The 23,860-nt window shown below is 32.9% G+C and overlaps 1 protein-coding gene across 2 annotated transcripts in view; it reads right to left on the bottom strand.

Moving 5' to 3' along the window:
* The window catches only part of LOC118188269 (uncharacterized), a 282,549-nt gene extending 259,632 nt beyond the window's left edge, over positions 1 to 22,917 (bottom strand). For both annotated transcript variants that reach the window (XM_085809316.1, XM_085809319.1), the window contains exon 1: positions 22,711 to 22,917. The gene's annotated coding sequence lies outside the window, so the exon portion shown is untranslated. The remainder of the gene's footprint in view (positions 1 to 22,710) is intronic.
* Between the last annotated feature and the right edge of the window lie 943 nt (positions 22,918 to 23,860).

The raw sequence follows: 23,860 nt of genomic DNA, 5'->3' as shown, positions 1-23,860 counted from the left end.
CTAATGCCATTTTTCTTTACTAGAAACTGCCGCGTTACTAGGATAACACAACGTCGCTATTTGCATCGAAAAATACTGAGTATGTTTTATTGTTTAAAACAATATTATTATTTCTGATTTTGTGTGTGAAAAATGTTCTTAAAAATGTAACTTTATTTTTGGGTCACAAGACCCAGCTACACCAGTCTGCCTCGAATCTTTCAACATTCAAATTAACCGTTAAAAAGCGGAAGAAAGATACTTAACTTTATAAAATACTCAAAAACATCTCTGAAAAAGATCCATTTAACTTTGCCTGGAAATGGGATGAGGCGTGAAAAAAGGTGGGAAATGAAGAATGCGTTAAGCATCTATGCAATACAAAGCTTAGGGCTTTTAGTTCCATTCTAGAAGATTCTTACTCCTCAGGAAAACATCAAGATATTCCATTCGTACCATTTTTAATAAACTATTATGTTAATATTATGTAATTTCCAAAGCTAATATTCTTCCAGACAGACATGGATATTTTACAACATAAATATGTGAACAAAACACGTTAGAGTCATATTAAACGTAAACGAGATTTTTAGTGAACGTAAACGAGATTTTTAGTGGTCGTACACCAATGCAGAAGTACAGAGAAACAAAGATTTTTGCGTTTTCCCTTATATTACGATAATAAACGAACTTTATTTTGTCTGCATTTCCAGTCCACCGCCTTTAAAGAAGAAAACTCAGCTCTTCCGAGCCTTTTATTCTGCGCAATTTTACCAAAGTTTTATCAAATAATAACAAAAACTGTGTAGGAATACAGAAATTTCTTTCGCATTTTCTAAGAAAATTATCAAGACTTTAAAGAGTTTTTTTTTCCTTATCTTATAACAACAGTGAAGGAATGACCAAGATAGGAAGGTTAAGGTCTAGTTTGTTTATTTCAATATGAATGGCTTTTTGACAAGGCTTTCACCTATGGGAAGACAAGGCTCTCACCTATGGGAAAGGAAGACTTCATGAAGGACTTTTTAAGGAAAACTGGCTCGTGTTCATGTTACACGTGAAGAAAAATAACTATGTACCCAGCTCTTTCGCATGGTTTCGAACACTGAGTGAACTACCAGTAGTCAGCTGTTTTTAACTGCTCAGCCGCTGGTAGTGCTTGGGAATGCTGAGAGTATTGTGTATTAAACTGTGTGTTAAGCAACCTTTCATCGTTACTTTTCCTTGATAGTTTATACGTCATATTTTAGTATACTTTAAGCAAGCGGTACTTCTTTTAATTTTTAATGTTATGTAATGTAACTTATTTCTGATATTCTCATCGTTAGCCGTTTAGTATTTGTATTTAAACAAAGAATTTGTCGGATTTATTGACATTTTACTAACAGTTTAGCTTCTCTTCAAACATTTAAGCTTTCAAGAGGACTATTTTACATTCATGTCCTTGAAGAGAAGTAACAAAAAATTAAGCAAGTAATCTCAGCAAGAGTCAAGGTGCCGATGATATTTCTCTTTCAGCGGTACGATTAATTGCTGTGGCTATGCAGTGATTGACCTTGTTGTAGATGTTTTCTCTCTCTCTCTCAGCCTCGTCTAAAAGCCAACATATAAAGCGTCTGTTGCTAGCGGTTAGTTGACATAAATATAATATTAAACTTGCTGAGACAGAGAGCTAATTTCTGTCCTAAAGAGGATGAGTATCAAACTGTATAGTAATTTTGAGAGTGAAGGTAAAAAATGATTAGTTCTTGAAAAACCAAAATTAGTTGGTATCGTAGTTAGCAGGAGAGTTAAGGTTATTAGCAAATCGTTCAACTACTTTTAGACTGTAATTACCGTTTGTTACAGTCACGTGCATCTCTCTTAATTTCTTATACTAAACCTATATTAAAATCTTTTCCATTGTTAGTATTTTGCTAATATTATAACGACATGAATTTTAACGAATTTCCTAATATATTTTAATGTTTATTGTAATTTTTCAATTATCGGTTTAATATTTAAATATTTTGAATATTGATTTGATTAGAAATTGCATGAAAAATAAAATGCAAAGTAATCTTACTCCAAAATCCAAATCAAAATTTCGAACCTTGAATTACTCCTTAATGTTTCAGATCAGGATCCAGATCCAGCGAAGGTTGCTAGAATTGCAACCAGAAAGAAAGTTCATTTTCTTAAGCAATGTAAAAGTGTCCATCTGTTTCTAAGCTAAAAGTTTTAAAAAAATTGGCTGTGAAGAATCCTTGTCTAAGTTTAAAAAAAAATTACAAGACAATAGATTTAATTAAAAAAAACTCTGTTTACAAAATAATGCGTCTGAACATCATCCTCTCAAAGTGAAATATTTACTTCATGTAACGACTTCGATAACGTTGCTAAAATTACTCTAATATTAGTGTACTCTTTTTAAACTTGTATTGCTTGTAAACTTGTTACTTGTATTTCAGGATTTGTATTTCTTCTAATCTGCTTGGCGAACATGACGTGTCCTGACTAGACAGTGAATTTGACTACAAACTATGTCCTATGGAGTGTAGCAAAGACGACAAGATGAGAAGGGTTAAATTACCCTTTATTTTCCACGATATTACAGGCGCTCTCGCCCTTTGGGATACAAAGACCAACCACTTGTGCTCTGAAAGTAAAATATAAGTCTACTAATTAACTAAAATTTAATTAAGAGCTAACTTTTAATATTATATACAGCTGACTAACACTAAGATTGGCCTTTTAAAATTACTACGTATGTAGTACACAAACTGCAGAAAACTACAATACATCTTTAGCTTTCAAGAGGACTAAAAACCTCTGGACTTAAAGGCGGACAGTAACTGATGGCAAGCTCGCGTGAAGTCTAGTAGCAAGACGGCTCACTCTCTCCATTTCTAACTCTGCTCTTGGCAAAAAGCCACAACTTAAACACTTAAGTTACTTACTTAAACATTTAAGCGTTAGCAAGTACAATTTGCATAAACATATTCACGCGTTTATTCTGGCCGGAAGTGGAAATAAGATATAGTAAAGTTTTAAAATAAAATAAACATTAGTCAAACTTAAGATCCTTACATTGTGTGTAATACTTATTTAGATTTATTCATAATGCTTATATAGATAATTTGCTCTTAACACATCAAAACTCTTTAAATTTAGTTCTCATGAAGCTTTAGTATGGTTGTTAGATTATAAGATTGTTAAAGGTCCTAAGTTTCCAAACGTTCGCAAAATTCGGCGATTTAACTTCGTGCTGGCCTACTAATTTTGCCTTTTCTCCTTGCGATATAACTGTTGATTTCTGAGTTGCTTTATTTTGTTCGCAATGTAATAAAGCCACTTTATTTGTTTAGTACAGACTTAGAGTCGAAAGTTAATCAATAACTGCAAAGAAAAAGTAATCAAATCCTTTACAAACTTAAATTCTGTTTTCAGCTCCATATTAAAAATTACGAAGTGGCTAGTTAATTATGATAGCGAGCCTTTTTGGTTCAGAAATATCTTTCATAAAGAGTTCGCTTAAAAATTATGGATCTCATTTATGCTATATCTGGGAAAAAAACATATAACCTGCACAAATGAATTCATTTCATTAAAAAAATAATGCCATTGTTACAGTTAACAATCTACACTGGCTTCTTTTAAATGCTCTTCCTTATTACGAACACAGAGTAATTCTTAACATCTAATTCTTTATGATAGCTGAACTGGAAATAAGCCTCTTGAAGATAAATAAACATGATTTATTCAAACATTGTACAAATTCTATCACTACTACAAATTTAGTACTCATCCTTATACATAAAGCCTTTGTCCCTGTCGCCAATTCCTTTTTATTTTATTTTTACCCTTTTCATTTTCGTTTGTGTGTTGTTTTCAAACTGTTTAGAAGAAAGAATAAACTTCGCACTTTTTCATGCGTTTTATTTTCACCTAATTAGACAGTCCAAGCTCATTCTGTCAGTTAAATTTACCCTTTTGATGAGGGTGATAAGTAGGTCAATTGTCTTAGGCGCTTTTGCTTTAACAATTTAAGGTATGAGTAGGAAAGAGAGCATCCTAAATAACTAGCGTAACTCTTGGCAAAGTTTCAAGTAAGAAGAATCATTGGAAGATCAGTGTTTGAAAGCGGTTGCTTGTTGCATTTCATTTGAATAATCTAAAATACCATTTATACCAAGACCTTGTATTTTTTTAAATGCTTGCTGTGTATGTTTAAAGTTAGTGTGTAAGTAAATATTAATTACAATTTTTCAACGTTTCTTTGTTTATGTTATCATTAGAATAATTCATAACTTATAAAAAAGGCAAGCTGTCTGCAGACAAGTGATAATTATTGCAGAAGTGACTGCTGCTTTGAATATAGTTATTGCAGGTAAATTGTAAGAATCCGTTTCTCCAAAGCGCCTAAAATAATTCATTCTTTCGGTATTTTTCTTCTGTTGCTCTTGTTGCATATCCTGTGATAAACTCCTCAATATGTGTAAAAATGTGTATTGTTTCAATGACGAGCTGCTAAAGGGCTGGATGAGAGATGGTTTTAAAAAATGTTATATTTTAGTTTTCCGATCCTTTTCTGATTTTTGTATCTCAGGAAAACTGTATATTAAATAGCTTTACAGCTGCTTAATATACAGTTTTAACTATTTAAGATACAGTTTTATTTAAGTTTATTATATTAAATAGCTTCACAGCTCTATTTAATATATATTAAGCAGCAGAGTATTCCTTTTCAGAAGAGCAAAGAAAACAAGATTCCTTGCCAAAAATTTTATCAGATACAATAACATCAAATTTTGCTAAATTACAGAAATATGTCATGGTACATAAAATCATATTTAAGTCGCATTGAATGCTACTATTATGCTGTTAATAGTAAGACAGCTAGACACAGGTTCGGCCCATGGCTGAGGCAATGGCTCAGGTAAACAATAAAGAGAGCTCCAATTAGGAACGACAGGTTAGGAATTTCATTTTAAAAAAGAAATTATGATTGCTTGTCTGATTAGCATTAATCATCTTTAATTGTCATCTTCTCGATTAGTATGGAATATCTCGGTTTATATATGATATAGCCTAGTGTCCTCCCTGGAGGATCGTTTATTATACTAGCAGAGATCTGTACTCTTGCAATCTCAGCGCAAGGGTTATAAAATACACGAATTCGGTTCCTGCTATCCATAATGACAGCCTATGCTGTTCTAGAGGGTTCAGTCATCTGAGTGGGTCATTTGACGGCCAGTCGTCATTTGATGTCGGATTCTACATCTACAAACCCTGCGTGATTTTTTGAAAGCCGCCTTCCCCGTATTTCGTAGAAGGTAGACAAACTTTTCAGGCCAGTGCTTAAAAGCCGCGGATTACGGCATTTCTGGTCGCTATATCGTGCCTTCCGCCTAATAAGGACGTTTCGATCAACGGTGATCTCGTAGTTGCTTAAAAGATAGCTGGAGCGGGTGTATAAATTAACTGGTTGATTGCTAGTATCAACTTAATAAGCAACGAAATCATTTAAATGTGACTGGACTAATTTGTTTCATCATTTCTACGCAATCAAGGTTTTTTAATGATTCAGCTGAATTAAGAGAAGAATTAATGTTATTAATTAATATTAATTTAATATTCCCAAACTGTATTATACGTTGTTCTCTAAAGTGCTAATACACTGTTTCTTGGTTCCAGAGTACTATGCATACTGTTTTCTAACAATAATGTTTTTGTTGGAACTAAATTATTAAGGATGATTTTGTATGTATAATGAGCTACATAGACTGAGCTCAGGAAACGCAATGCGGCCGATATCATTTATTTTGCACTGCCTGCCATTAATTTGAACTGAATTTCTTTCTGCAGCTTCCACTCTAAAATCATATTAGACTAATTCAACTCCAAAACTCTCGAATCGAACTTAAAAAGTGAGGTAGTTGTCTAGAGCTTAGTTCAGCTGACCTAAGGCACGAGCAACAGTTATTGAAGGATACTGGGGATTAAAAAAGATGCCCGAAAACGAAATATACCTTCATGGCATTGTCATTCAGAAGTAGCATTTAAGCTGCGCTTCAAGAGTTCGAAAAGAGTAGTAGACTTACTTAGTAGCGGAGATTATGCAGCGTGTTTGAAATTAGTTCTCTAGTCGGTGTTAGACACCTTTCAGTTTATACTAGTATTTCTTGGCTCGGCTTTGCTGTGTACAGTCGATTTAGCTTTTAGTTAAGCTAAGTCAGTCATTAGACATCTTAACTTATTAGTGGTTTGTTACATTCTTATTTTTTGTTAAATTTACGTTAGCCACAAGTGGTGGTGATTTGGGAGCACGAAGTGTGTGCATCTGTTTTAATTTAGTTTAAATAAAAAGGTTATTTTAAACCTTCCTCTGCAGTATTTATTCTTCAAGACATACCGAGAATTCGCTACTTCGTCTTCTACATAGAGTCTAAGTTATTGCTACCAAAGAGAACAAGGAGTCTCTATATGCACATTTTTAATAAAGTGTCTTCTCCTGGAAGAGCGCAGTTATTATTTTTCGTTTTGTTTTTGAGCTATAAACCATTTTATGTTAGTCTCTATCAAATTATTGATTACTTATTTGAAGCTCGTTGGCAGCTATTTACCGGTACGTTGATTTTGAAGACGGAGCCATCATTCATCAAAGCAAAATAACACCCTTAATTATTGAATCAATTACAGAAGTACAACATTATTTTTTGAATAATTTCCGATTTGAAGCATCAGAATTACTCGTTTAGTTAGTGTTTTGCTTTGTAAGAAATTGCAGTTCAAATGATAAGCTGTATTTTCGTATAAATTTTGAAAACGTTTTGTTGAAATAGACTTTTTTAAATTTAGTTTTAAAAAGTTCGTTAATTAGCAATATTTTATTTTATTGCCCATTACAATTTTAGTTAGTTTATTCTACCATTCATTATTTTCTGAGGGGCACACATTCTCTCCAGAAATTGCAAATTAATCTTGCTTGAAAGAACAAAAGAAGAAAAATAAAATATTTTGACTAAACAATTATTCCTTCTTTGGAAGAGTGATTTCCTGCCAAGTGATTCGACAGAATTTCTTGGTTAATTGAGAATATGATACCCCAGTTAGTTAATTATTTAAGGTTAATTGCTTAGCACTAATTAGAAGATAATGGTTTAACTGGTTAATTCTATTTGGAATTTATACGACGCTATGCAATCATCTCTGTACTAATATTTAGTTATGATATGATCATAAGACCTAAAACTGGACCATATCACAATATTTAGTTATGATATGATAGCCTTAATAACAGCCTAAAATCAGGCCTTATCACAATATTTAGCTGTGACTAACTGAGTGATATTTAGCTGTGACTTAAGCTTACACTTTTACAGTTAAAGGAATCTGAAAATAATTCTCTAAGAAATGATTAAATGGTGGAAATGCGATAAGTCTCTGCTATAGCCTCATGACTGTGAATGCTCAGTCTTAGTATTTTTGTATATTTATTGACCCGTAACTTTCAGAGATTTTGGTTTGTGATTGCTCAAATTTATGCAGTCATATTACCAATAAAAGTTTCAGAGTCAAATCCCGATTAATCAAAGGAATAGTGGGGACGATGTCCACGGTTATAATTAATCGAAAAGTATTAACAATTTCATTATATTTTCAAGCATTTCAATCTAAAGACTATATTTATTTCGTTATAGAAATTAAATAAATATTCAATGTTATCTATCTTTCTTCAGGGCTGCGCCTACCATCTCTTCTTTCCGTCTCTCTCTCTTTCACAACTATTTCTTTTATTTATTAAATTTTCCTTCGACGTATACAGAAAAAAATACATATATTTTTACATAAATAATTATAAACATCTTTATTTCTTGCTACAACTCGATGACGATGTTATAAATTACTAGAAGGTAGATTCTTCACGAACTATAGATGTTCGTTAGTCAATCTGGTCCTTTCCTTACGCTTACTAATGTTCAACTTCAAAAAACTCTATGCATATATAAATGTATTCCCAGATAAAGCGATTATTAGTAGCTGAAAATATTTTAGCAAGTACCAATTAAAGTTAATTCAATCTGTATCTTTAAATCTTTGAATAAGATTTATACCATATTATAAGTTAATAAGCTTGTAGAGTCATTAGGATATTTTTTTAGAGCAAGAGAGATTGAAAAATTAGCAACCGATTTCGCCGGGAATTGAACCACGGACCTGTAGAATACCGGTCCAGCGTGCAGAACCACTACACCACGAAGGCACGCTAGGAAGGCGGGAGAAATACCTTACATACTCCCCCTTTCAAAGGGCGGCTGGGGTCTTAGGGAACCAATCGCCAAATCCTGGGTGTGGAGAATCCTCATCCACACCCTTTTAGTTCGGGCGCCACTGTAGAGACATTAGGATTTTTTTAAAGCAGGAGTGATGAAAAATTAGCAAACGCCTTCGTCGGGAATCGAACCACGGACCTCTGGAATACCGGCCCAGCGTGCAGAACCACTACATCACGAAAGCACGCTAGGAAGGTGGGATAAATACCTTATAAGCTCCATTTGTAGATTTTGATTTTCTGGAACTTTACTCACGTTCATTTTTAATGCTAATGAAAATATTGTAAAATTCCCAAATTATTAAAAATTAATTAATTTAATTTTTTCTTCAAACTTTTGCCATTATAATGCTGACTGATTTACGAAAAATGCATTCGTAAGACGTGCAAAATTGCTGCGGGGTAGCATGGCAACCAATATAAGCAATAATTAATAGAAGCAATAATAATACAAGCATACATTAATACAAGCAATAAATGAATGCCGCTTTCATTTCTTCGCAAATGTCAAAAAATGTTTTAATGTAACGTTTCAATTTTTAGATTCTCTGAATTTGTGTATTATTGAAGTACTGAATGAGCGTTGCTTTCAATCATTATTAAAAATTAGTCATGTCGTTTTGAATCTGAAAAAAATTAAATTACTTTTGGATAACCTAACAAAAAATTTTCAAAGCATAAATCCGCTATTCTGGGTTGGACAGCTGTCGCATCAAAAGGTGCACAGACGCAGATTTACTATGTTTCTTGATAATATCCTTATGGCAACAGTATGACGCCTGATAAAGGAGTAATCAGTGGGTAGTATCTTTAATAACATTAAGAAAGTGTAAAGCGGTAGTAGATAAGGATACTGTGGGCGTAGATGACTACTAAAACTTAACAGAAGCTTTATCAGTAGGTCAACATTACTGTCTGAAAAGCAATCTGGTCAATTACAATGAAAGATCAATTTGTAAACGTGTTAAAGGAAGAGAGCAAGAAGAAGATAAGAAATATTTGCTATCAGTTAATTTCTATTCTATGATTCTATGCTGTTCTTAAAATCTTAAGAGAAATAGTATGAATACTGGTCTTCAGTTTACTCAGTTTCGATAAATGTTTTCTTTCTCTTTCATTTTTATCCCTTTTCTTTTTAAACAGTTATTTTTGTATCGTAACAATTTCTATTTTTTCCCGTAAACTCAAAGAGAAATCTTTTGTTTGAATGATTTATTGTATGAATAACCATCTGAAACAAATGCAGCTGAAATTTAAAAAGAAATATTAAAAGTTGAATTGCATTTAATAAGCTTTCAGCTGCGAATGAAAAACTTCATATTTAACTGAGCATTTAACAGTTTTCAAAACCAAGCAGCGAATCTTATAAAAGAATAAACAAATACTTTTTTGTAAAATAAATTATGCCTTTGCTAATATTGTGTACATTATTTCACAATAAAAAAGACAAAAACATGATCACAGAAGATGAGAATTAACAGTACGGTTTTAATTTTAACAATTTAATCAAGGTATATAATATGAACAGTAGTATAAAATTTCAATCCCTGAAGTACCAGTTAAGTTCTATATTACTTCCGAATCTAGAAACCAAGCAGAAGTCGAGTGGCTAAAGCTGCCAGATACGGTTTCTTTTCTTCCGCTTACTTGTAAACATATACGTATATCAAAATTTTAAAACTCTTATAATTATTTTTATTTCGAATATACCCCCTTTTGTATTCTCATATAAGTTTATATTCATCCTTAAATATGATACTTTTTATTTTAATTCAGCCACCGAAATTTTGTTTTTGATTCACTGACTAATATAAAGCATGTGGCTAGGCTGACATTAAATGTAGATTCATTGGCAAAAAGTAAAATTTCGAAATCCTATCCAATAAACTCACGTGACGTATTTTTACGTCACTATTAAGGTTTTCTTCGCGGAAAAATTGCATAAACTAACAAGAATTCCAGCTAATTTTTAAGTTTTCATTTTCCTTTCCCTGTTTCTCCATTGAGACGTTTCGATTTTCCATCTGAAACTTATTACTAAAATTATACTATCTTACTAAATTTTGAAATATGTGATAACACAGGCTCCTATTGGAACCATTAATTAACAATTTTTATTGCTTGTTCTTCGACATTGAACTAATTAAGAGAAATGTATACACTTACAACTTAATGCATTCATTGGGAATAGTCAATATCCATTGATCATTTAGCCGTCTCATCATCGCGAACTTTGTGTACGGTGCACCAAAGGTGGCGATTGATTTTCCATCCGTGACAGAAGAATGTTTTGACGAAGGACACCACGGGAACTCTCAGTATTGATAGAGAACATCACGGGTGGCAAATCCGAGAGTCACACATGTCTTCCCCTTTCGCCAATCCATTCGAGAGGACTTTCGGATCGCGAGTATTTTAAGTACTCCTATCTTGTACAGACGCTATGTATTTACAAACATCCAAGTCTACTCCGAAATTCGAACCCAAGGCCAACGATACGGCAGCCAGTAAAGCTCATCAACTTTAATAAAAATTTGAAAGTTTAAAGAAATTCTAGTCTTCTCAACAGCCTCGAACTTGGTAGATATGTGTACGCGTATGTATGTAAGATAAAGAATATGTAAGATAAGCTTCTAGCTTTAATAGCTCCTTAAGTCTCCTTTTTTAATTTGGTTATTTCTCCTTTCTGTTCTATATTCTTATCATAAATCTCTTTGAACCACGATCGGTTAACCCTTTAACTGTCAAGTTATTTTGATGATTTATTGAGCGCACATTAACTTTTCCCGAGATACAGTCGGGTTTGACAAAGAGATGAAGCCGAAATAAACGTCTCCTGATATATATTCGGGTATAACAATACGATGCACTTAGAAAAAAATTACCCCGAGAAATACTCGGACGTGATATTTTCGAACACCAGTGCTGTGCCCGAGATAATCTCGGGCATGACAGTTAAAAGGTTAAGGGTTTTCACAACGTGGAGCCACCGAGCTTGAAATAGAGCCCAGTCATGCATAAATATTAACAAAATTGGGCTGAACTTCCCTCTGTAACTGTACTTTTCTATTTAAAAATTTTCAAATCTTGCATGCATTGGAATTCTAATTTAGCAACAGATGGATCACAATGTGATAAAATCTCGAAACAGAATCTCAGATTTCTATAATTTTGGTTCAGTTACCGAAATTCTGGTTCAGTTGTTGTTCCCAGAGTTTTGCTTTGTCTTTCCAACTATCCATGTGCACAAACCACTCGTTGTAAATATCCGTACTCTTCCTATTATCGAGACCTTATTCAGAAATGTATGTATGTATATACATATGCGTGTATAATTTCCGATCAATGACAATGATTACGTGCTTTTAATTTAATTTTTCCTTTTACCATTGAAATTTTGTTCTTCATGATGATTTAATTCCAGTCCCCGTTAAAACATTATTAGCATTACTTTCAAGTTATTTCAAAACATCTTTCAAAATATAACTTACTAGTATAGATTCTCTCTTTTAAAATAATTCTACTTTAATTAAACTTAGGAGATAATATAATCAATTAATCAATATTGTTTAAGAAATAAATTATTATTAACTTACTTTGCAGCAATTGCGCAAGTAGTAGTAACTTGTTTTCGCACTAAATGAATTTAAGATCATACAATATATATATATATATGTATGTGTACAAATACACATACATACTTACGTTCTTATGCATACATGCATACATGGACACATACATCCAGTATACATGTATACTACACACATTTCTGAATCCGATCCCTATAACAGAAAAGCACCTAAATATCCGATTTCTTCAATCTGTTTACACATTTACCAGTTACTGGACAAATCTGACATCTCTTTTAAAAGCAGTTCTACTTCCAGAACGTACAGTGAAACTACATGATGTTCATTCATTCGTTTGGCTTTTACGAGCGGCGGATCAATAACTTCGCATACCACTGGTAGTTGCACCAGCTTCAAATTCCGGCGAACTGGCTGGCTGCATTGTAATTTTTGTGATTTTCCCCATGTCTAACGTACATACCAGTCAGTTTCTGTTAATAATTCCTCCTGAAGAAGTACTCTCCCATTATGAGATAGTCCTCGAGTTGCAAAGTCTTAATCAATCAATCTAACCGTTTATTTGTAAAAACACAAAGAAGTTCATAAGGACTACCTGCCAAAAGGTTGCATTTACGTTAGATATGGAGACTGGATTGGATTGCACTGTTTAGATTATGACAAGCAGCCCAGATGGTTTAGTGGTTAGGGAAGCCTGCTGAGATACCGATGGCCCAGGTGCGAATCCCGGATAAGACATGAAGGTTTGTAAATGTATAGTGTCCGTGCTGCATGGGAGCACTCTAAATATGCGGCGAGCTGAAAGTCCTCTCGAGAAGTTAATGGTAGAAGAAGAAGGGTGGGAGTCCCTCAGACCCGTCACCCCAGGATGCTTCTCCTCCAAAATTGAGGGGGGGGGCGGAACCGAGCGAAGTCTGTGGTGCTCAAGGCTCTTGCCAACGACAGGCTCCTTCTTGCACTCCTTGCCAAGATGGATTTCGTGGACTTGTTCTGATGTTATTGTCAGACAAGTGAGATACGTAACGATAACACACATATTATAACAAAGCACTCAACGGCCATCTACCTACAAGGAATAGTGGCTAACACCGATAAGGACATAGGGTTGCCTCTGCCTGGCTGACATGCCATTTTCTTCATTTTCTCTCCAAACTGTAGTTCCGTCAATATATGAAAAGTACGTCTATAATTGTTAAGCAAAGAGCTATTCCCTTGCACCAGTTTAGCTAAATACGGAAGAAGAAGAGCGCTGCGAAAAGTGAAGAATTGTATCAACCGTCCATGATGATGCATTGTGTAAAGCTATCTAATTATTCTCACAAGCCTCATCAATGATAAACCCAAAATTTTTTGTTATATATGATAAAAATACGTAATGAAAATTCTAACTTTAATTTGTAATAATCCCTTAACTCTCCCTTTTAATATGGTCAGTTCCCCTTTTCATTCTAAAATGAAATGTTTATAATAAATCGCTGAAAACCGCATTACTTCAAAATTAAGCCGTACTCGTATAATTCTTACATAACGCTAATGATGCAGATAATTATATATTTGCGCAATTTTTGCTCTTCAGCCTATAATAACAATTTAACTAGGCATTTTTTACCTATTTGCATATCTATCCATTTTAATATAGACAAACATATGCAAATGATACATGTAGAAATTTTATGCATGTTAAATTTTAATATGGAGCCGTAATGTACCTGCTAACAAAATGCGTCTTTCAACACTTATAAAGGCTCTGGATCAATCTCTTTTGTATCAACATGCAGGGGGGGGGGAACCTTCGATGTGAGTATGCAGAAAAATATCCCTCTGTGCCAATATGCAGGAAAGAAACCTCATTAAAGGTAGTCTTCCTAACGTTACTGTTTATCCTTAAAATATCTCTTAGTGTAACAACAAAGTATGTCAGATTCTCATATCGCGAGCCAAGTAGGCTGCAGAAAATAATACTCTATTTCAATGAACGCTTTTACCCAAAAGCTACAGGGAGGAAACTGCTGAAGACAGCTATATTTTAATAATGCTACTAAGAACTGGTATTCATAAAAGAAGATTACGATAAACTTAGATCATATAGTTTCTTTAAAAAGCAATAAATGAGTTAAAAGTTCAAATAAACTTCACTCAGGGAGAGCTTTGGTTTATATGAAATAATCTGTGACTGTGTAATTATATATCTAATAATAAACCGGCATACCCTTTTTATAATATAAAGATGTATACAGAAATAATATTCTTAATGATATGCAATCTTCTTAATGATATGCTTAATCATATCCACTGTGAGGACTTGGGATAACCATTAAAAATCTTTTTACATAGAAAGCATGTTATTTTGCGCAAAAGAATGTGAATCTTAAAGTGAGAAAACTTTAAGATGCAAGTAAAGACCCTGCCCCCCCCCCAGAAAAAAGCAAGTAACATATAAAATTAATCTAAAATGTTTGATTCTTAAGCCTCTGTTCGTAGTAGTAAATTTTAAATTATAAGCAATTCATTTTCATTCAAACACTTTAAACGTATTAGTCTGCATGTGTACAATATGTTGAAAAACATGCGAGCCCTGTTAGATAATCTTATAGCAATCGGTATTTGACAATTAGATTATTTCCCTATGATATGTATTTCGCAACAAAATTATCATGTGTTTTCTATGCGAGAAGATTTCAAAATTCGAGCGATATCATTATATTCTGAATTTTAAATAAAATATTATGAATTTCAGGTAGTTTTTTTAACTGGATTTAATTATATAAGTCATGAAAAACATAAAAAAATATATAATTTACTGATTTTTTACGAATCTAATTTTGCAAGATCAGATGGAGACAAGTAACACAAAATAAGCAATTAAAGCATTATTCCATTTTATATATAGCTTTTGAATGTTTTTTCAAATCCTACGCATCGAAGAAGTTGGATTTTTATTTCGTGTTTCAATACAGAGTAGTGATTAATAAAATGAGAAGAGGGAATCTGACTCCTTCCGTATGAGTTAAAAATATATGATCATTATAAGATCATATCATTAGAAGATCGTAAGGAATCACAATATGTAAGCCAATTATTACTGAACTTATAATGTTCTCCTTTATACTCATTTACCTTGGAAAAGGATACCCTTTTTCAAAAGAGTTCGTGCTGGCTCGTTAGGAAAAAGCATGCTATTTGAAAGAAGCCTGGGACTGATTGTCCACTTGAAGATGTCTAAAGGCAAGTTATAAGTAGCCAAATAAATATTTTAGGCATTAATGAGTTTGATAAAATACGCATTTCAGCACTTACATTTTCATCATTGAACTTAGAAACAATCAAAATTACTTCTCAATTTAATTTATTATTATTATTTAAAGATGAGGAAAAGTTTCTTTAAACAATTTTTGAGGTATCTTAATAATAAGTTTTATTGTTTAGAAGGAATTAATTATAAAAAGCGTTAATCTCCCTTTTAAGGAGGAAAATATTTTATTTATTTACTGTATTTTCTTGCGGAATTTCCTCCTTTTATTAACTAATATTATCGTCCGAAAATCGAGAGGGAAAAATTATGCACGTAATTTAATTTTCAAAATACGCGGTTACAGTAAGGACATAAACCAATGAAAAGTAGCATGTATAAACTATAGGTATCTATTAGAATATTATTTCTTTAAGAGAAACCTGCATTCCAATAAGAATACATCGTACAGAGTGCGTCAAAAAATTGTATGCACACTTTGAACTCTCATGGAAAATTTATTTTCCAACCTACTGGTTAATTGGACACTAGGTTAACTGGAAGCAGGAAAGATGAAGAATTAGCAGTCGCCTTCGCCGGGATTCGAACCACGGACGTCCGAAATACTGGCTCAGTATGCTGACCACTACATCACGAAGGCATGCTAGGAAGGCGGGAGAAATACCTTATATACTCCCCCTTTTAAAGGGCGACTGGGGTTCCAATCGCCAAATCCTGGGGGAGAAGAATCATCATCCAACACCCTTTTAGTTCGGGCGCCATTGCAGAGACATTAGATTAATTGGAAGCAGGAAAGATGAAAAAATAGCAATCGCCTTCGCTGGGAATCGAACCACGGACCTCTGAAATATCGGCTCAGTGTGCTCACCACACCACGAAGGCACGCTAGAAAGGCGGGAGAAATACCTTATACTACAAGGTTAAATTTCTCGGAATGGTAAGGTTTCAAAAATAAGTGTACTTCCTATAATATCAAAATGCACCAGGCCAGTGGACAGAACGTAGGAGACCAATCGAGTTTCCTGCGTGCTCTTCAGACCTTACGCCGCTTGATTATTTTATGAGGCATAGTCAAAGATGAAGTGTACCATCATAGACCACGTAACCTTAACACACTTTGGGATGAGATTCAAGTGGTGTGCGCATAAATCCCATTGGGCACTTTGGTGTGAAGTACGGAATCAATCGTGACTCGTACTTAGAAGTGTATCTATGCTGAAGACCATTTTGAACATTTACTTAAACACCATTTGGAACATTCAGTTTGGCCAGAGAGTATACTTATTTTTCATATTGGACTGTAGCCCTACTTTTCCCAGAAATTTAACCTTATCGGTTGTGAATTAAATTTTCTGTGACAGTTTAAACTGTGTATAGACGCACCCTATATTATTAACATTACAATATCTAACTGTAACTGAGCGGGACAAGTCGAGCTCTGTGTGACGTGACATTGTAAAGCCCCAGTGCCACTTCACAAGAATGAGTCTTGACCGCAGTTCCTAAGAGGGAGATCCGAGAAACGAAGGAGAAGGGTGGAAAACAAAAGACCTGAATTTCGAAAGATCGAACACATCAGCAGTAGATAAAGCTACAATGAACTGGAACGTAAATAGTGGAAATAAGGTGAGTTTGGAAAGTTTCTTAAGCGTTGAGAATACCTGCCACGTCCGGGTGGCTTAACGTAGAATCTGATCAAAATATGTTTCAAATAATAAATGAAAGGAAAATAAAATGGAAGACACCAAATAAGATAAAAATGCAAATACAAATTGAATTCACTGAATAAAAATAATCAATGGAATATAGTATACCATCAAACTAGTTCTAAGAGGGGAAAAATATGTTAATAAAAGAAAGGGAAAATTATTCGAATATTTCTTAAGGTTTCATAACCTAAAACTAAAAAGCTAGGGCTGGAAATACGCGAGGAAGTATGATATTTATTTTTTTAAAACATACTCGTGATTTCCGAGCGACTTCTTCAAACGCATAGCAATGTTCTGGTACAAAGATTATAGTGCCAAAAGCGCGGCGTTTTTTCTCGCCAAAACCAGGAATATAATATACCATACATGACATAATGTCAATGAAATTAAGCTGAAATATTTTTATCCTTATTTGCCGTATTCAGAATAATAATATTCTTACTGCACTGCGGTTTCAGAGACCACCGCCTTTAATTTTATAAATCTGTTATTAAATGCAGTCAATGGGATCATTTATTTTTTACCTACCTTTTCTGTAATATGCTGACAATACAAAATGGAGAGTATGTATTTACATAATGAGAAGATTAATTCATTCATTAACACGAAGTTTGCAAACAAGAATAAAAGAGTCAAGTATGTGAGATTATTCAACGTTGTTTAAGAACTTTACGATGCTATATTTATTGTTGGTAAGCTCCTCCGTATATGTATACAGATAACTTCAATTTTCCATTTATATTCAAAGTTCGAAAACACAGTGTCCTCGTGGGAACTTCCTACCAGACAAAATGTCTTGTTATACTGACGTAAAACTCTGGCAACGTACTGCGTAGCCTGCAAGATCTAATTCCAGCAAACAATGAAGCTTTATTTATTGAGTAATTATTTAACCAGTAATAGAAAAAGTCGGCATTCTAGAGGGACATTTATTCTCCTCTAAAACAAGAAAGTGACAAATAAAAATTTTAAATGACAAAATAATTCCAACCGTCTAATAATATTTCTACTAAATACAGAATATATTAAAGTGCATTATCTTAATGAGTTCATAACATCTGAATTGTTCATATGAATTTAATTATTTAGTATTTTTATTCACAGACATTCCCTTTTTTAAGGGAGTTTAAAAATGTAAATTACTGCATTTTTAAATTCTCTTCAAAAAAGTTACGCACTATTACTTTATAAAGAATATAATATGTCGTAAAAGCTTTGAATCCGTAGCAATTAAGTACGTAGTAAGTGTTCTCTGTTTTATTCAATGAAATTCCTACTTTGATTTAAGTGTGTTTAGAAAAGTAAATTTTTTAAGACAATGATGAATAGAAAAAGTGACGTAGTATGAGAATGAATTTATAGAAAAATTTTAAAAATTGTTTTTTTTTGGAATGAGTTACAGCAAAGTAATTCTAATTAATTACCTTGTGCTAAGTCTTTGCTCACGTTATTTTCTTTCCTTAAGCATAAGTTTTATTACGTAGATTTATATTTCTATATACAAGAAAGTCTGAAGTATAAAAATTGTATTTAAATTTCTAACATTTTTTTTATTTACATTTAAAACTTAGCTTCTTTATAATGTTTCTTAAGCTAGATAATTTTTTGTGACGAGTTTCCTTTTAAATCTTCTTCGTATGTAAAAATTTCACTTCGTACGTTTGAAATGTAATGTTCGCATATATCACATTTTTCACCCAATATTTTTGCACACTTGTTTTAGTAATCTAACTAACGTTTTAAATGGAATTGGTATGTATATTCTAATGTGGTGACCGGGTGATTCTAAATTGTTTTTACAAATTAAGAGGGGTGATAGTACTCACCCAGATGAGCAATAATTATGATAGAACATATGGTCGCATTCTACTCTGAGAGGCAGAAAAGAGGAATATTAGAATTCCAACCCGAACTTACAACAGTGTTGGGAAAGCGAATGAACGAGGCCAAAAGTTGCACAAACAATTCAGTGAAAAACTCCGAGAGTGTACAAAACCAAAAACGTGGTGTTCGAGTGTTAATTCGAGCTCAGACTTTGATGGCAAGCACTTAAATGCACATCTTTGGTTGGTAGGGTATCAACCTCGCAAACGATTGCAACAAGTTAATTATCTAATCAAGGGCTGAATATTATCAGCTAACTACAACTTCCGCTGCATGCCGAGATTAGCACGAAAAGCTCATGGTGTGTTCCGGCTGTCAGAACTTCGTGTCCCATAGAAGGGCGTTTCAAGTAGAATGAGCGCAGCATAGTAAGTTCAGGACAGGATAGAAGATGGCGAAGGGCAAAAAATACTGCTGACCTTGATACTTGAAATCAAGGTAGCAGTTTCCCCCTAATAGATAATTCTCCCTAATAATTTAGATAATTAACTTGTTGCAATCGTTTGCGAAGTTGAGACCTTGCCAACCAAAGATGTGCATTTGAGTGTTTGCCAACACTCGAAAACCAAGTTTTCGGTTTTATCCGTTTTGTGCACTCTCTGATTTTTCACTAAACTGATTGTGCAACTTTTGGTCTCGTTTATTCACTAATGCGACCCTATGTTCTATGGTAATTATTGCTCATCTGGATAAGTACTATCAGCCCTCTTAATTTGTAAAAACAAATTAGAATCACCTTGTATATATATTTAGATTTCTCTCCGCGATTTTCAATAATTATTTAAATTTCTGTGTTGCGAAACATAATAGCATTTTCATGTAAATCTTTTAATAAAAACGAAATTCACGCTAGAAATTATTAATATCTCTAATGTTAACGTAATTTTATTAAAGATGCAGCTATTGAAAGTTAACTGCAAAAGATTTTGATAGTTGTTTTTCTAGTGATTCTGTAATGATTTTATTAATAAAAATGCTTGTTGTACTCACTAATGAGCGCAGTTTTCCTAAAAAAAGTCTTTAAGAAACAAGGTTTTGTTAAAGATTCCGGAATACAGCATTTGTTGGATGATGTGTAAAAATTAGTTAATATTTTAATTTGCATCAAAAGGAGGAAAATAATTATAAAAGCTTTTTTCATTTTCAAAATAAAATACAAGTTTCTCTTTCGGACAAATTTACCATTTAAATAAATTACAGAATTTACAAAAGTTTCTTGCAGCTTACGGATGTACGTCAAGACTATTTTATCATCGCTTAAAATCTGACTATCATGTATAAAATTTCTTTCAAGAAATTATACTTCGGAGTTGCTTTCGAATTTATTAAAATTTCTAAATTTCTCTATTCTGTTTATCTTACAATGATGAAACAACACTGCTTTTTAATCTTTTTTATTTCAGGATTATTTCAAGAGATTCATTTGCTAAAAATGCAGATCGAAATGCTAAGTTCCAAAGTTTCAAACTACAGATAAACATTAGACAGCTAGAGCAGATTTAAATGAATAGCATATCCGATATTAAGAGATGGGAAACTGACTATCATTAACCCTGATTGTTTTCCTTTGCCTGATACGATTGAAGTTAAATGCTCACTAAGTAGTTTCTAAAGTAATAGCAATTAAAGAAGGAAAAAGATATAATTTACTCTAAAAGCCTATTATAAATAAGCGTTCATTTGCAGAGAAGTCTAAAGCAATTTAACAAAAGCTATAAATCACATGGAAAAGGTCCTATCATTACCAGAAGTATCGCAAGACTGTATTCAACCTGAATGCTTGAGAAAGCTAGTAATAGAAATAGTAAATTTTCATTATCATAGTTTATGGAAAAATAACTGGTCCTAACTTACAAAGCTGCCAAATTTAGACAAAGATCTGAAAATTGTATTTTCCATGTATAGTTGTTAACAATGCCTGAATCCTTTCTTGATAGAGTTCTATAACTTCTGTTTGGTAGGAATAATTGTGTATAAATGTAATTTTCAAAATGATTATACATCAAAAACTTCAAAGATGATTTATTAACTAAAGCGGGGCTTCTTAAACTTTTTTCAATCTCGACCCCTTTTTACTACTGAGATTTTTTTCTCGATCTCAGATATTAAATATAAAATAAAGATATAAAAATAAATATCCTCCCCTAAATAGTTTACTTCTTTAGTAAACAATATACATATAAAAAGAAGTAGTTTTAAGTTTATTTAGAAGTAGTTTATTTTAAGCAAACAAAAATTGAAGAAAATTATAATGAGGCAGATGTGCTTGTTTTCTGCTGCATAATAAATTAAACGCTAATGCAATATTTGCCACTGCTGGACATAAAGCATCTTCGATAAGTTTCAACGTTGACGACATTTGGTTTTAATTAACGTTAAAGCTGAAAACGTAGTTTTATAAAAGTATGTGGTGCTGAATGAGAGAAGAGCATTTAATGCCATTTCAGAAATAGTGAGAAATTTAGTTTTAACTCCGATCCAGAATTCATGAAGGATTATTGTGAAACCTCAAGTTTTAAGTTTGAATCGCTAGAGGGCTTTACAAATTCCTTTTGCACTTTATACAACATGTAATTAATCCCAATAATATAAATTAATATAATGTCTTTAAAAGTCTAATCTCATTAATGCCAATTAATGTAATTCTATAAAAGTCTTATGAATGCAATTTCTTTAAATTCACCTATCGAATTGAATTTTCGCGACCACAAAATTTCGATTTGCTACTCCATTTGGGGTCGCAACCCATAGTTTAAGAAACTCTGAACTAAAGGATTTATTTGAACTTCCATTTGAAGTCACCGACTTGAAACAACAAATAAATTTCACCTCCGCTTATGAGATGGACAAAAATGATGCTTCAAAGTATTTACAATTCAAAGGTTAAATTTAAAGTCTAAAAACCGGCTCCTCTGTTCCATAAAACTTACTTAATTTTTATTCGCAAACAAACTCACCAGTTGGGAGCAATATCATTAAAGTCAGGCATCACCAAACTAAACTCTACCAAAACTTGGATTATAACTCGTACTTAAAATTTACATCATTTGCATATTCTAGTGGAATAGACGAAGCAGTGGAACTTCAGGAAAAACAGAGCTTAAAAAGTAACAGAATAATTAAATAAACATTGCATTTTTTTTTTTAAAGACTCGATGATTTACGTTTTCGAAAGAAATATTTTATCTCTCAGAATCATATAATCTTGAAAAATATCGCTCCTTTCTTTTAAAAATTTGTGTTTAAAAACATCCATTTAAGATCCTTACTTCCCAATGAAATTTGGCATAAAATACAGCGGAATATTTGAAGAAAGCATGAAAAGTTTAAATGCATTTAAAAAGAGGTTGAATATAATTGAAAGATAAACACGTCGATATGGAATTTTAAATTAAGCAAAGAGTAAAAACCTCAGATTAACATAGATTGTGAATACAATTAGGGGGCTATAGATTTCATTCTTTCAGGAGGAAAAAATATTATTTTAAATAAAACGTTAAATATTCTGACTGAATTCTTCAATATAACTTTTTAACAAATTACATAAAAATATTAAAAATTAAATTTTTGATTAAAGATTTGATTTGCATTCCTGAAAGACTGCAATTTTTTCCCCGCTGTTTGTCTTAAAATTTTCTCTTTGTTTCATCCTTCAATTTATCTTTTCAAAACTGCCAGGGTCTTAGCCTCGGAACACTTGTATCTGTTCCCTTTTTGACAGGGCTTGTTGCGTGGGGCTTCCTTGACTTTTCCCAAGTACGAAATGATTGCGTTTGGTAAGCTCTCTATAAAGATATCCCACTTCCTTAAACAGATATTCTTGAGTACTTTATCTAAATTAATTCATCAACCAAGTTAACGCCTAGTATTAAAAATAAAACATGTAAAATGAAAGGGAATATTAAACAACAATTAGGAAGTATAATAACGATATGATATCTCAGTTTTGTTGATGTTTCATTACAAATTGCAAATTTCCAAACTAACCTTTGTTATTGAACGAATTGAGAGGACACGTAAATCGGTATCTTTAAAATGCGGTTTATGAAGGGGTTGCAGGCTTTCGTTCTTATTTCTGTCAACATCGGAGATGACACTTTCGTATCTAGAGGGTAATACCAGGAGAAAGTCGTAGGTGCGTGTCGCAACAAACTTTGGAAAGGTACCATGGCTCGAAACCAAGGCCTGGGCTCACGAGAAAGGAAGACGAAGAGAACACCCTCACATTTGGCAACTGTTAACCTCTCATCGGCAGACTAAAATAACGTCGCCAACTGCACTGGCAACGACTTCTTTGCAGTGGGAGAGGGAGAGAGAGAGGAGGGTAATACGTAAACAAGGGGGAGAGAATAACAGTTACAAAACCGTTAGTAAATCTTTAAGCGGGCTTGAGACATCTAATTCGGATCATTCAGTCTAGTTCACTAACAACTCCAGATTTGCACAAAGTTAATTCCTAAAAAAGGGAGAAAAAAAAAGAATGTAAACAAAGCAACAAGTGAAGAGTCTAGGACGTTTTGTCTTTTTCTTTTTCAGTTCTTTTTTTTAAAATATGATTATTTTTAAACAGCTTTTTATAAAGTTCCAATAGATTATTAATTGCGCAGGGATAGCAAGATTTAACTACTTCCTCTGTGAGAAGGAAATTGCTGAGAATAATACTTATGATTAGTGTTGAATCTATGGAGAATAAAAACTTAGTTATATGTTTTAAAATTAAATCCATTAAAAGGAAAAGATTAAACTACCTTATTACGGTCGTTGTTTGTCGTAAGGATTGCTCATTATAGCGAGCATTCCATTACAAAGATAAGTGCAAAAAGTCACCATCTGATGAAACTATATTAAATCCGTTCTTGTTACACCTTCGTTGTAACGCTCTTTTTCTTTAAGACCCGATGGATTTGTTATAAAGAAAGTCAGTTTTATTTATTATCAAGTCACTTGACCGACACTTCATCTTATCAAGAAGAAAATCTTATAGCATTCCTGGTTGAATTACAATGTATCTGTGGTTTCCACTGGGCACATCATAAATCCTATAAAAGTACTATACATTTCATTTACTTAACGGGCTCTTATTACGGTAAATAAAAAAACAGAAACGTGGAAGGATGACCTTAGATACACACAGGGA

The sequence above is a fragment of the Stegodyphus dumicola genome, chromosome X2, assembly GCF_044657685.1.
Source record: "Stegodyphus dumicola isolate Sdum_Otavi_A_Nest chromosome X2, ASM4465768v1".
Taxonomy (NCBI): domain Eukaryota; kingdom Metazoa; phylum Arthropoda; class Arachnida; order Araneae; family Eresidae; genus Stegodyphus; species Stegodyphus dumicola.
Note: the sequence above shows the minus strand (reverse complement) of the source record. Positions and strands in the feature narration are given on the sequence as shown.